The sequence below is a fragment of the Pteropus alecto genome, unplaced genomic scaffold, assembly GCF_000325575.1.
Source record: "Pteropus alecto unplaced genomic scaffold, ASM32557v1 scaffold52, whole genome shotgun sequence".
In the NCBI taxonomy this organism is placed as follows: Eukaryota; Metazoa; Chordata; class Mammalia; order Chiroptera; family Pteropodidae; genus Pteropus; species Pteropus alecto.
This window is the reverse complement of record NW_006433941.1, coordinates 771,612-787,772: the sequence shown is the minus strand read 5'-3', so window position 1 is coordinate 787,772 and position 16,161 is coordinate 771,612. Positions and strand designations below refer to the sequence as shown.

General features: G+C 35.0%; 1 non-coding gene across 1 annotated transcript; it reads right to left on the bottom strand.

The window, feature by feature from the left end:
• Window positions 1-4,640: 4,640 nt before the first annotated feature.
• LOC112477048 lies at window positions 4,641-4,747 on the bottom strand. Its single transcript, XR_003045307.1, has one exon. It is a non-coding gene; the product is annotated as a U6 spliceosomal RNA (small nuclear RNA).
• Window positions 4,748-16,161: the final 11,414 nt, after the last annotated feature.

The window sequence follows — 16,161 nt, the reverse complement described above, 5'->3', positions numbered from 1 at the left end:
CTTTACAGAGTGTGGAGGGACCCTTCCCAAGGTTAACCAGTTCCTAGAGATAGTAAATGACTCACCTCAAGGTGTGTTTTTCATATGCAAACTAACCAATCTGAGTCCTCACACTCTACCACTTCCTCCATTGGGTTCTCACACTCAGGGCAGTATTCCTCTGCTCTAATTACAAGGCCAGATACCAGACAACTAGGACAGTCTGTTCACCCCAGCACCCAGTAAAAAAATTATTCAAACTAGCCAATCCTAAGCCCACTTATCTTGCCCACAATCCCTGTCTCTCCCCCAACCTCAGCCTCCTGACCAAGATTTGTGCTGCCCCTGCGGCCCCTGTGGCAGAGTATGCCCCCTCCTCTTGGGAAGTGTGAATAACAAACTATTTTTTCACTGGCAATTGTCTCCTGATCTACTGACCTCACTATACCTGAATAACACTAAAACTCCTATGTTTTAAAACAAATGCGCCCTTACCTACCCCAGGAACAGGAAATTTAGACAACTCTTTTGTGCCTCTTCTCTTTACTCTGCCCATCATTAGTTGATCAAACAGAACTCTTACTGCACATTCCCTGGAATAAGAATACCTTCACTGATGTCCTCAAACTTCCCGCATCTTTTGTTAGACTCCCCAAAGAAACTGGCGCACTGCACCCAGTTCTGGTGACAGCATGCCCACGAACTCCTGGGCTTTGGAGTTCTGTCCGCTGTCAGCCAGGGGTTACAGTGCCAGACTCCCCTTCTTTCAGACCCTCAGTCTTGATGAGTGATTTTCTTAGATCTTTCCTTACTAAGATCTAAATGGGAGTGCACTGGGATAAATACCACTATCATCCATTGACAATGATTCCTTACTTTAATACATTCACAAATTTCTAGTCTCCCTCATGTAGGCTGGTGGGGTTACGGCTGCAGGACAAATGTATTTACCTCTTGGTGAGTTTTGTAAGAATGGGCCTGGAAGCAAGCATAGACTTCCCTTCAGAATACAAGGATTCTTGCTTCTAAATACCACCATAAGCACTGGGGCTCCAGACACAATTCTAGAAAATGGGGATTCCTTTTAATGCTGTTGGAAAGGGGTAGGTCCATTTTCTGGTTAAACACACACATACGTACACACATACATATGTATGTAAAATACATTTACATATATACATACATATATACATGTGTACACCTATATATAATTATATCTGAATTTACTGTGTGGTAACATTTAGCACATTACTGAACTTTCCATATCATAACACACCATTCCACAGCAGGATTTTGAATGGCTACATAGCATTCCATCATGCTGTGTAATACTTGTTATATATTCATTTTGTTTCTAATTTTTAACTATTTTGAATAACATCCCCATAAATGCTCTGTGTATAAATCTTTTTTAATCATTTTAGTTTTTTCTCTTTATGTTTTTAAGGCTGATTCAAAGGATGTGAACTGTTCAGGTATTGAAACATATTAAAAACCAATCCTCTAAAGGTATTTTACCAACTTAAACTACCACAAGCAATATGGGAGAGTTGTCACATTTTCATTAACAATAACAATTATCATTTTTGCAAAAAAACAAATGTATAACTCTAACAATTATTTCTATTATCCTTTTCCTTGAATATTAATGCATTTTCATTTACATATGTTATTTATATTCTTTCTCCTATGAATTAACTATTTTTTCCTTGTCGATTTGCCTATTTTATCTTCTTTTGTCATAAATTTCACTCTGATAAAATTTAAAAGAAATAAAATGTACACCTGTGTATAATTGACGAGTATTTATAATTACAAATATTTCCTTTGCCTTTTTAAATATTAAAAAAACTACAGATAAAATTAAAGTCCCTTTCATTGCCTCTCTCCTCTTTATGCCTCCTATCTATCTCCTCACCCCACAACAAAGGTAACTCCTACCATTACTTTAGTGTGCATCCTTTGATCTGTTTCTTGTTTACGCTTATGTACGTATCTATTTGGAATGACAAAGCCTATATAATATATTATTGTTGAGCATGTTTAAACATGTATAGAAATGTTAGAATTCTTGTCCATTATTCTGCAATTTGCTTTTTCAATCAAGTGTATGTTTTTAAATCTACCTGTGTTGATATGTGTAGCTAGTTCATTTTGTTTAGCTACTACATTAAAATCCATTATGCTTAAATATCAGTTTCTTTATATACTCATCAATTGGATCTTTGATGTATTTCCTTCCCAGCCCCTATGATTCTGCATCCAATTCCAGTGTATAGGTTTTTTTTCTCCATACCAACAAGCAGGTCTCTGACTCCAGCTGTGTGTCCTACAACTTAACCTAATTCTTTCACTACCTGGAGATAGCATCAGATCCCACAGTTTTAGTCCCACAAGACTGACTTCATGCTGTGTACACACAATTCAGATGCCATTTGTAAGTGTTATGGTGCGAACGATTCTAAGACTCACGGAGCCAATTGAGATTAATTATGAGCCTTTATTAACCGGCCAGTGACTGACTCTCTACCATGCAGGGTTAGAGGAGATCAGCCTTGAGCTCCCAAAAGAGGCAGTTTATAAAGCCTAGCCACACCCTAGTTAACATCAAACAAGCAAGCAGATTAACCACACCCTAGTTAATCATCAAACAAGCAAACAGATTACAAAAGCAAAAGTTGGCCATTAGCATATCTTTGCCCAGAACCCCACCCTTAACAGTAAGTCCAGGTTATCAGCTGTCCTTCTTACTGACTGGCTATTGATCAGAGGTTTCAAGGACAGCTTCCTGGGGTTTGATTAATTTGCTAGAGTGTCTCAAAGAACTCATGGAAACATTTTACCTACTAGATTTTCAGTTTTTTATAAAAGAATATAACTTAAAATCAGCCAGATGGAAGATATGCATAGGGCAAAGTATGGGGAAAGGGTGTGGAGCTTTTGTGCTCTCTGGGCACACCATTTACCCTGAATCTCCATACGTTCACAAACTCAGAAGCTCCCAAACCCCTATCCATTCCTTTGAGGTTTTATGGAAGCTTCATTACGTATGTGTGATTGATTAAATCATCGGCCATTGATGACTGAACTCAATCTCCAGACTTTCTCCCCTCTCCAGAGGTCAGGAGGTGGCACTGAAATTTCTAACCCTTTCATCACTTGGTTGGTTCTCCTGGTTACCAGCATTGCCACATGTTTTGTGGCAATTTTTAGGGGATTTCCATAAGTCCCATCACTAATATAAATTCAGTTGTGTTAAAAGGGGCTTATTATGAATAACAAGACACCCATTTCACCTTTATAGCTCTGAAGCAACTTTTGGAACTGAGAACAAAAGGTCAGATATTATAACTAAAGATGCTCTTATGAATTAGGAAATTCCAAGGGTTTTGGGAGCTCTGAGTCAGGAATCCATTTTTTGTAGGTATCTCTTCTGTGTATAAGAGATATACATGTTATTAAACATGTTTGTTTTTATCTTGTCTTTGATTTTATTTGTTCTTTATTACTTTTAATCTTTTATTATAGGTAGGGGTTGGTGTCAGCCAAGAACCTACAGGGTAAAAGAAAAATATTTTTTCCTCTCCTACATGGTAGATTAGAATCAGTGTAGTCTTCTCTCTCTGGTGCCCTTATTTTAGTCACTTTTTTAATTCTGTCACTGGCACTCCCATTGTTAAATGACACATTGTTAAACTTCCTCTCAAAGAAAAAAAAATCAAGGGCTTCATTACTTAGCTTAAAATGTCATACCCAATAATCAAATGGTAGTATTGCATAGTCAATTCAGTACATGTTTGGGAATCAGACAGATCTGAGATCTAGAGCCAATGGATAGAGATTTGAATTCAAGTTTTGCTGGAAAGAAATGACTTAACTCTCCACCCCAGGTCTTCATCAGCATAAAGATGGTCTCTTGAGGCAGTGAGAGGACCTATAAGATGTCAAATATGTTGTGACCGAAATAACCAGGCTCTAATGCTCGAGTGCTCTAATCCAAGAGACAGTTTATTAGCCGGCGGCTGTCCTTGCAAAGGAGCAGCCCCGAGACGCAGGGGCACAAAGGTTTTAAGCCCTCGATCCCATCCCCCACATCCTTAATCTTTACACAAAAGACTATATCTCCTCCATTCATTAACTGATAACTAAGAGGTGGGTAAGCAAGCAGGGGTACAGAAGCAGAATGCGTCATTGTTAAAATATTTTGTACCTACAGGCAGTGATCTGGCCAGTAAATCCCTTTAGTTAATAAATTTTTAGCAGATAACTAACTAGAAGTGAGACATGGCGGTTAGCACGTACCATGTCTTATCCTTAACCTATTGTTTCTAAAGGTGAGGTCACTACAAAATACAGTACCTAGCACAGAGTAGGTGTTCAATAGACCTATGTAAAGCAATGATTTGTGTGATGTGTATGAAACCCATAACATAGGGTAATATAGTGAACTCTGGGTTGGAAATCCATCTCTGTCATTTATTAGCTATGTGAACTTGGTCATATACCTTAGCTTCTCCATGCTATAGTTTTTCTATCTAGAAAAATAAGAATCATAATAGTAAGTACCTCTTAGCATTGTTATAAAAATTAAACAAATTATTTTTGTTAAAGTATTTAAACAAAGCCTCTCACATAGAAATCTTTTTTTTTCTTTCTTGCTGAAAAATATAGAACGCTTCACAAATTTGTAGATCATCCTTGTGCAAGGGCCATGCTAATCTTCTCTGTATTGTTCTAATTTTAGTATAAGTGCTGCCAAAGGGAGCACTAAAATAGTTTTGTTATTTTACATGTTCAATTGCTTACATTTCAAAGTTCCAGTTTTTAGCTTAATGATTACCTTACATTGGAAATATTTCGAGTGTTTTCTTCCATCGAGGATGCCTTTTTTCATTTAGACCGAAAGTTGAGAGATGCCCAGTGAGAAGACAAATGAGTTCTCGGGGCCTATTTTCCTAATGATTGATCTTTTAGTCCCAGGAAAGTGTCAATGCAATCAAAACTGTTTAAAAAGTTTCTGCATACTTGATTGGAAGAACAAGAAAACCTTTCCTAAGGCTTCCAGATAGGCTTATCTATGAGAAACTAAGACCAAGCTTGGCTAGTGAGGAGAAAGTCTAATAGGGACCAGAGAATGATGCTGAACTAACTCATACTGTATGTTAAGCACATAGCAAAGCACTTAGGAGTTGGTTAAGGCAGGGAAACATGAATAGATTTATCAGTGGGGTCTATATGTGACGAACATCTTTGAATATACATAAGAAAAAAACAAGATGAAACGATATGTTTCTTTGGTGTCCCCTGAATGGTATGTGTAACAGCAAAGAGGTGAGGGTAATATGGTCTCACTCTGCCCCATATTAATGCAAGAATTGCTGTAAATGGTAAAATCACTGCCCCAGAGACAGAGGACATATATTTGAGTGTCAGTGCGGGCATTTCTTATTGCATTAAACTTACATATGTAAAAAGACAACTATAACAATTTCTCTGCTTACTTCATAGGATGTTAGAAAATACCATAATTGATGCAAAATAAAATAATATATATAAGAAACAATGTTTTATTTAAACATAAATTATTCTAAATCCTTTTGGGTTCATTTTCTAAATAAATAATAACGTACAAAATGATAGATATATTTGCTAACTGAATGCATTTCTATACTTCTTCCTACTGCAAAATTATATACTGCTGAAAGCATTGAAAACACAGAATATTGCTAACAAAAAACCAAAATGAAACAAAAAAACAAAAGTCTGTGTCTGACATTCTATCATAATTATATATGTATATAATTATGTGAGTCAATTTTAAAAAATAATCTCTTTTAAATAGATAGATCTGATAGATGATAGATAGATAGATAGATAGATAGATAGATAGATAGATAGATAGATGATAGATGATAGATAGATAGATAGATAGATAGATAGATAGATAGATAGATAGATAGATAGATGATAGAGTTTTGCTTTTTTTCTCTTGGCTCTGATTTTCTAGAGAACCCCAGGGGAACACAAGGGCTTGCTGAGAGATAGCCAGGCTGAGGTGGAGGGCCATCCACACATAAGAACTCCCTGAGTTGGGAGGGCAGGTAACCAGAAGACTTTGAGTGTTGTCATTATACATTGACATGCCAATGCAAATGTCCAGTAAAAGTGCTGCACACAAGTATACTTTGCAGGTATGGTGATTTTAGGATGTTTATTTAAAATTAGATAGTGCAATGTTCCATGTCTAGGTTGGGTTTGGGTAGAGAGTAGAACTCAGATGCAAAACTGGATTTATGAGTTCAGAGTTTGGAAAGACAAGAAGACAGGAACATCTAGGATACCATGAAAAGTTAATCTGTAACATCCTGTAACATTCTCAGGAATGTTGGGAAGGTTTCCAATCTCTTGTCTGTGATCCTTAATTTTGTGTATCAATCTGACCTGTCTGTGGGTTGCCCAAATATATGGTTAAACATCATTTCTGAGTGTGAAGGTGTTTCTGAAAGAGATTAGCATTTGAATCAATCAACTCAGTGAAGCAGATTGCCCTCCTTGATGTTAGGTAAAATTCAATTCATTGAGGGCCTGAACCAATCAAAAACCAGAGGAAAGGAGAATTCGCTCTTTTTCTCTGCTGATTGGAGCTGGAAATCAGTTTTCTCCTGCCCTTAGACTTGAACTGAGACTTACTCAGTTGGCTCCCCTGGTTCTTAGGACTTCAGACTCAGATGGTTCTACACCACTGGCCTTCCTAGGTCTGCAGTTTGCAAATGGCATATCTTGGGTCTTTTCAGCCTATATAATACACAAGCCAATTCTTAGTAATTAATTTCTTTTTTTAATGTACATATACACATTTTACATATATACATATTCGATTCATCTATTTCTATTATACACCAGATATAGATTAATAGGTTCACGTCAATTTTATATGAATCTTAAGAATAATAACTGAGGGGAATTTTGAGAAGGAAACTAAATTATACAGTTCTGTTCACAGCATAATACGAGTGTCAATATTGCTGTAACTTCCATTTGTGTCCCCACGCTCTTGAGGTTGCAGCATTCAGGTTTCATCAAAATTGGATTTCCCAGGCCTGTGGTCTCATGGCCTGCTTTTGTCTTCCAGCAATATTCTATGAACATTTCCTTAGCCCTTTGTCTTTTAGATGTGTAACGAGTACATATTATCTTATTGTAAATAAATATTTGCTGAATGACTAGGTAAAAAATTATATGTACGTACTACAGTTTATTTAATTTCTCTACTATTTCTAAACATTTAAATTTGGCCTGAATCTTTATAGTAATGAGAAATAAAATGGTGATCATCCTTGCACAGATATTTTTATATACATCTAATCAAATCCTAAATGTGGCTTTCCTTGGTGAAAAGATATGCACATTTTAATGTGTTTGAAATGCACTGCCAAATTGCCCTCCAGAAATGTTGTTCCAATTTACATATCCGCTAACAGAATATGAGAGTGTCCATTTCTATGTACTCTGCCCAGCACTCGTAATGATTCCTTTTAGTCATTGCCAGTTTGAGAGAAATACAGTATTTCATTGATGTTGTAATTTTCATTTCCTTGGCTACCAGTGTAGTTGAAAATAATTTAAACTTGTTTATTTGTCATTTATATTTCCTCATTGGTGACTTGCCAGTTCATATCTTTGCTTTTAACTTCTACTGTAGTGAGTTTTTTGTATTGATTTATAAGAGCTCAATACATGATGATAATAACATCTTTTCATTAATCTTTTAAAAATATTTTTCCTTGTTGATAATTTATTGTTTCCAGAGTCTTGGGGAAAACATGTATTTTAGGTAATTATATATGTGAATACTTTCCCTTTTAATTGCTTAAAGCTTTCCTTACCCTATTATTCTGTAAATGTTAGAGTCAATACTTTTAGTTTTCTTATATATTTATGTTTCATTTCTCTCTATATAATCCACCTGAATTTTATTTTGCAGTATAGTTCATGGTAGGGAATTAAATTAATTATTTTTTAAATATTAAATAAATATAATTGTTGAATATTCCATTTTTTATCCAACAATTTGAAGTGCTATCTTATTAAATATTAATTTATATAGTATAATATATGAATTAGTATTTAGTTAATAATATAATACAGTATATTATATATGATTTCTTACATTCTCTTTGAGTAATCAGTGCTATACTTATATGATTACTGTAGATTTCTAACAAATTATAAACAAACTGCTTAACAATGAAAGAGTCCCTCATTCTTATTTTCTTGGCTCTTTTCCTTCATTGAGTTTTCACATAAACTTAATATTTTGTGAAATTTAAAAAGTAAATTCTAGAATGACATTTGTTGAACTATCATTAAAATTTTTAATTACTTAGGGGAAAAATTAATACATTTACATTGTGTTTTTCCCATCCTGGATGAGTAATCTTTTCTTTTTAAAAGTATTTTTATACTACTCAGGAAACTCTTGGAGTATTTACCATGTGGTCATATACATTTCTTTTAAGCAACTTACATATTTTGTAAGTAAAATATATGTTTGTTTCATTTACTCGATAATTGCTATATATAAGAAAGTTTATTTTTGTACAATCAATTTTAAAAACTTAATGCCTTTTATACAATTTCTTTGTAGCTTGCCCACTTAAAATATTTCCTTATCATAACCTTCAGTTTTTAAGTGGAAAATAATATAATTTATACACAATGATGATTTTGTCTCTCCTTTTCCAAAAATAATACCTTTTCTGTTTTTCTTGATTTGTTACATTATCTAGAATGTCCAGAAGAAAAATTCTAAAGTGTAATGGCAAACATACTTTTCTTGTTCCTCATTGTAATAGGATCACCTATGATATTTCACCATTAAATATATTTTGATATATATTTTTGAAGTGGTTTGAAGTAGTTATGTTAAAGAAGTATTCTTCTAATCTTAGTTATAAGTGGTTTTAGTTCTATTGCACTCACATAAATAACTTAATCCAAGATAAAGGAAACAGCATGAGTTCAAAGTTGAGTACAATGTCACTAAAACTAGAGTTGTCAGACATCTTGTACATAATGGATTTTTCTATATTTCAAGAACAACTGTGTCAAGATGTATAATCATTCTACATTTGATCTAGATCTGACACGACCGATGACATCTGTTAGTCCATAATCTTTTCCTTGCCAGTAATAATATGCCCCACGTTTACTGAAAATAAAATATGGCAGCCGTAATAAAAAGCAAACATATAAACAAGGTCATCACAATAGAGGGCGAGGTTTGTCAAATCCAGTTCTAGGTCTGTTGTGCCCTCATTTTTTAATCCTATAATTGGCATAATTCAGGTATAGTTTTGAACTTCAATGTGAGAAATGAATAGTAATTTGGTTGTTAGGTTTTGAAATAATGACCCTGGTGAAGACTTAAGCATATCTACTGAGCCATCTAGTGGCTGCAGAGTGCACCTGAAAAAAATTAATAACACGTGTAAGTCTCCAATTTCAGAATAAAAATGAATGAGGACAATAGTACTTGAACCCCACTCCCACCCTCATCTCCCAAATCAACACAGTCCAGAACTTTATACACAGTAGGAGTACAACTTTTTTTTTTAATCTACAAAGGATTTTATTAATGCATAGAAGAATAATTAGATTCATGCTTAAGTATATACTACTTAGAGATAGGTTTATAGTACCTTTGTAAAAACAACCACTAGCTAAGTAAAGAAAATGTAGGCAAGGGCAGTACCAGATTTAAGTCAGGGGCTGCCAACAGGAAAACATAAGTAAAGATGAACAACTAGCAGCTCAGGTATGTGTATAAGCATAAACCATGACTTCTAAGAGAAAATAATTTTAGTTAGAAAAAATGCACTCCTAAAAAAGTAAAATTCATGTTCCTCAAAGCAATCTATGAGATTCTGATAGTGATAAAATTACTAAAGCTATCTTCCATCTTTTCCTTAAATTTCTGCTTCTGTCTACATTAAAACACAGAGGGGGCAAAAAACAAGCAAACAAAAAAAAATGAACTAGCTTGGATCATTGCTGAGAATGCTGAAGAATAAAGATAAAGCAAATTGATAGCTTTCGAATGTTAATGGGGTTTGTCACCTCCTAGAGTGTGTAAATTGAAGACATCTGTCTAGTCTAAAATAAATTCCAAAAATCCCAAACTAATTGCTTCATATACACAATGCAAAACCTCAGAATTCCATGTGAAAATAAACCTTCATTTAGAAAATAAACTTCATACAATTATGATAAAAAAAAGGACCTGTCAATAAGCCAGCGCTTAATACAAAAGGATTATTTTGAAATAAACTTCTTTGCAAAGAACTGTGAAAATAATCTCACCACTCATGTCCTTAGGTATGTGATGGTGTTTGAAGAAGCTTAGATGAAACTAATACAGGTTTACATCAGAAGTCTTTGTTAACTTTTTAGCAATTATATGCATTTATAACACACACACACGCACACACACACACACACACACACACACGGAAAATAATGTGCTTTTTCTCATCTGACCCCTGAAAAATAAATAAAAATCAGCAAAGTCATTCCCAACAGAAAGGCCAGATTAATTCCATCATAGCATCTTGTACCTCTGAGAACAGTTCTTCCTTTTATCTGTTCATTCTTAAAATGGAGTTATAATATTGTTTGCAACAGGAATGTGAAAGAAAGGGTATTTTAAATTTTCTACCAATGGACAAACATTAGCAAAATCTTTTTCAGGAAGTATATTAATGTATTAGGAATACTTTTATATGGTATTATAGAATTGAGAGAAAATAGTTTCATTGAATGCTACTCAAATTCAGATACTCATGAGAGCACTGCATGGTTGGAACTCTTAATTGCAAGCAAAAGAGACCAAAATTAAACAAGCTTAGGCAAAACAAAAATGTATTGACTCATGTAGCTAAGCTACAGAAAGGACAGAATCCTTGTGTATTCAGGGATGGCTGAGCTGGTAGTGGTGGTGGTGGGAGGGGGTCGAATGCTGCCCAGACTCTCTCTGAGTGTTGCTGAACACTGTGTCAGGGTGAATGTCAGCTTTCTTCATTTCTGTTGCCTGACTTTTCCTATAAAACTAGAACCAAGTCTCCAATAATTACTGAGCTTTTAGCAACTTTCAAGCTTCACCTTGAAAAGACACTACTAAGCACAGTTCAAAAGACCTTAAGGAAGAACTCTTTTTGGCTTAGCTGAGTTTTCTGCTTTTTCTTCTCATCACTATGGCTATAGAAGGCAGTTCATACAGAAGCTATCAGTCACCATCTTGAGAATGGTGAATGGGATGGAGTGCTGACACCGCAAAGGAAGGGAATGGCTACTCCCAGGCAAAGGGTGAAATGTTGGGCATTTAAACCACCAGTTTCCAGCATAAGCATGGAGAAGCAGCAGCAGAATAGCAGAATGATGACAAACTTTGAGAGTCAACTAACTCTCTGATTTTTACCTGATGAGGAGGGCTCTAGTAAGGCAGGTAGAGACTGTCACCAATAATCTATGCAGAAGCAGTATCATCTCTACACTTAGGGAAAATAATTGGGGTGGGCCAGAAAATGTTTTGCAAAATCTTGGTTTCTAGTTATTTTACTCCAAAATTCTAGTTTAGATACCTGAAATGGACGTCTTTCACTATCTTTTGTTTTTGTAGGAATAATCACCTCTACTTCACTTCCACCTCTAAGGCAGATGATTATTTTCAGAATTGGTTAAAAAGAAGAGTTTGCACCCAGTTGTTTAGAAGAGATTCATTATAATTTTTTGGAACAGTTTTGTCTATGACACTCCACCTCCCAGCAAGCTTCCATGACCCCTTCAAGGCGAATACTCACAGTCCACTCCGTGATGGGAGAATCTAGGTCTTCGATTAGAATCTGTTGTTGCTTTATTCCCCTAGGCTCTCTACCTATTTGGGTTAAGTGGGTATTGATGAGAAATCTCATATATCTTATAGAGTAGGGTTTTTTTTTTCCCCCACTCATTCTTCTAAAACAGAAGTCTCCAACCCCTGGGCCATGGACTGGTACCAGTCAGTGGCCTGTTAGGAACTGGGATGCACAGCAAGCCAGTGAAGCTTCATTTGTATTTGCAGCCACTCCCCAGTACTAAGCATCACTGCCTTATCTCTACTTCAGATCATCAGGCATTAGATTCTCAGAGGAGCACTGGTCCCTGGAGCCAAAAAGTTGGGGACCGCTGCTCTAAGGTGTGTTTTCTTCTTAGAAATGACCCCACGAGCCCACTTAGGAAGATTAATCATGTGTGTGGCCAAAACTTCCCTTGCACTGGGATAAACAAGGAATGAGCAGCTGTTTCTGCTAAAAGCCTATAGCAGATATGGGCCCTCTTAAACCCCATGTCCACTCTAGGATAGCCTCCCCCAGCACCACTGTCCAATTTGCAGTTTCAACTATCTAACTTGTTGGAGAAACAGGAACTGGCTGAACATTTTGAGAGATCAGCCTAAAATCAAGGTGTACTCAGGGCTATTTGCATTCTTTCCAGAGGCTCTAAAAGAGAATCCATTTCCTTGCTTTCTTAGCTTCCAGTATTCCTTGGCTAGTGACCCTTTCCATCTTCAAATCTCTCTGATCTTAACACTCCTATGTTTTTCTTTCACTTTTGTAGACCTTTTGTGGTGATTTTGGGCCCACCCAGATGATTCAGAATTATCTCTTCATTTCAAAAGGAACTGATTAGCAAACTTAATTCTATCTGTAGCCTTAATTTCACCTTGTCATATAATAGAACATATTCACACATTCTAGGGATTAGGATATGAACATTTGTGTGTGTGGGTGGGGGGAGGAGATTCTGCTACCACATTCTCCGATTTGATTTTTTAAACTTAATTGTATGTCTTAGAGATTTATTGTGTACTATGTAGTCAAGGTATTTAACAACTAGTGTGCAGGAAACCAATTGACCAAAATAGATGCTGGCTGTAGTGCTGGGAGCCTCCTGTTATTTAAGGCATTATCCTGCTTATAATCAGTTTCTGTATTATGAAGGATTTGCAGAGGTTTGGAGGCGGGGGGCTGAGGATGGTATGGGGTGCCTCAGCAAGTGGAGGGTACTTGGAAACGTAGACCAGAAGCTCTCTGTCAAATAGTACAGAAGTATATCAATATTTCAATAACTGATAGAACCACACCATTGTATGCCAGCTAAACATCAGCCTTAGTTGTATTTTATATGCTGACATATGTGTAAATGCATGTAATAAAAAGGTCTGGAAGGAAAAATGCTAAATTAGTCATAGTAGTTATTACAAAAGGTTTTGGTGTTGAAAAGGATCATCAAAGACACCTGAGGTCTTCTCTTAGCATTTTCATTTTTTACAGAGATAATCTATTCATATCTTGTTTATGTAATTAAATTTAAGACTTAAAAGAATCTGAGAAATACACACCAATAATAGGGATTTTCTCTGAGGAAGAGCCTACAATTGGGCAGGAGGATGAAAGTCAAAGAACAATGGAAGTATTAGCTCTATAATCTGACTAACTTGAGTTTTGAAATGCGTAGGATTTCATGTAACTCAACAAATAAATTCTAAAATGCGTTAATCAAAATGTATCCAGTCTAAAATGTATAAAGTACACAATAGATTCAGTTTATATGAGAATTTTGTATACAACAAAAGTGGCAGTTTAGATCGTTGGGTAAAGTATAGACTTTTTATTAAATGCTAGTGAAATTTCTGCATTTCTATTTAGAAAATAGAACTTTGTGTTCTTACAGAAATGAATTCCAAGTGCAGTTAAGGAACTAAATGTAAAAGCGAAATCATATGTAAGTATAAAAGAGCTTATTAATTTCTGGATAGGGGTGACCTTCTAAAACATGCCCAAAGAGAATGCATAAATGGCAAGTCTATATTAATGTGTAGAGTTTATTTATATGAGAAAATAGATCATAAAATATTAAAAAGCAAAGAAAAATGTGAAAAATACTTGAAACAATTAAACATAAAGAATTAATAATGAGATAAACATGGAAAACTTGCAATCAGTAAAAAGGCAAACCATTCCAAAAGACAAATTAATAAAGGACACAGAAGAGGAAATGCAAATAGCCAATGCATATATATAAAGATGCTCAATTTCTCTTCTAATTAAGGAAATAAAACTTAAAATAACATTGAATTTTTCCATCTTAGATTGGTAAAATAAAAAGGGCTATTAATAGCCAGTATTGAGGATGTGAAGCAATCAGTTCTTACATAGTATTGCCATTGGTTTGGCCATTTTGGAAGACAATTGAGAAATATTTATTACAGAATGAAATACAATTTAGTCCTAGTTATGTTAAAAATAAAATAAAATGTTATCTATACAGATATATAAATATATGTATGAAAATGTGCAGGAATGGGTCTGAAAGGATCACACCAAAATAGTAAAAGCAGTTACTTCCAAGTAACTTTCAATGGTCTTGAAATAGGTCGTAGAGCTTGTGAAGAGGTGCCAGTGAATCAGGGGAGTGCTTAGCTTTCCCTTATTGTTTGGATTTTTGGAATGAGAATAGAATCCATGTGTTTCTTGTGAAATAAAAAGAACAAAATTACTATAAAATTGAAAATTCAGTTACATGTTTACGGAAGCTTAAGAGAGTAGTTATTTGTACCCTCAGATCCCAAACCTTGGGGTCCAAGCCTGGTTCTGCAGCACGTATTCCATAAGACTTTGGAAAAATCATTTAGCAACTCCAAATGTTAATTTCCTCACCTGTAAAATGGAAACTCCATAACTGCCATGTTATCGTTTACAGTTATTTTGAGAACTAAATGCATTAAGTTATATAAAAGAGTTTTATAATCTCTAAACTGCTATTCCAATGTCAGAACTGTTACCAATTATGTGAATAATTTCAATTAACATCTAGCTATTGATGAATATTTAAAAAGCCATATTTCAAACTGAAATAAAATCTGCTTAAAGTAGTGTATGGTTAATCTGATTGATTCTCTCTTCTAACTGTTCCTCTTCCTCCCTCCCTCCTTTCTTTTGCGTTTCTTTCCTTCCTACTGCCTTCTATCTTTTTGTTTTAATTTTTAAATTAAGATTAAAAATGTAAATGTTTTAAAGATTATGAAATAAGCAAATATTAATATGAAAAACACCCTTATTAATATCTCCCAGACTTAACTGTTGATATTTTTCTTTTGTTGCTTTGAGAGAGACAGAGAAAGAGAGGGGGAGAAAGAGAGAGAGAGAAAGAGAAGAAAACTACATCTCTTTTTAATCACTATCTCTAGTCCCTTTTCTTTCTTTACCTTCCGAGTGGAATGACTATCATGAATCTGGCTTATAAACCTCAGTACTGTTTAAAAATATAACTCGTGTACATAAGTATGTCCATTAACTTTCTCTGACTGTCAATATTGTTCCTTGTGAATGCTTTTTAAAAAATTGTTTGTTAACAATTATAAATTGTTAACTTCTAACTCTTTCTGACTCTTTCTCTGAGTTGAATTTATAATTTCAAAGCCTGCTAAAACCTGTGATTCTTGCTTCATGCATAACTGTTTAGGCGAGAAGTTTGGGAACCAGAAATAATGAACATTTGTTGATCTCCTATATATGGCAATATACATTTACATACATTATTTCAATTCTTAAGATAACCGAGTAAAAGTTTTTCCTCCTCATTGAATAGTTTAAGATCTTAAGCTCTCCTTACGATGAACACCCTGGTCTAAGCCACCATCTTTCCGCTACATAACTGCAGTAGTCTAACTGGTTTGCCTGTGTCCCTCTTGCCTCCTATATTCTCTTCTCACACCGAATTCAGAATAAGGTCTTGTCACATCTGGCCAAGGCTCCTTTTGAGCTTGTCGCCTTGCTGAGAGTTAAGAATCCTTACAGTGGCTGCAAAGGCCCTGCATTGTTTGGCTGCTGTTACCTCTCTGACTTATCTCCTGCCTCCTTCGTTCAATGTCTGCCACATTGGGAACCAGAAATAATTAACAATTATTGATTCTCTATTACATGGCAATAAACATTTACATATATTATTTCAGTTTTTAAGATAACCAGCTTCTGATTTCTGGAACTTTATATATCTCTCCTTAGTGAGCATTACTTTATGACACATTTATTTATTTCATCTTTCTATCTTTCCCCCAAAAAGATGTAAGTTTCATGAAGGCAG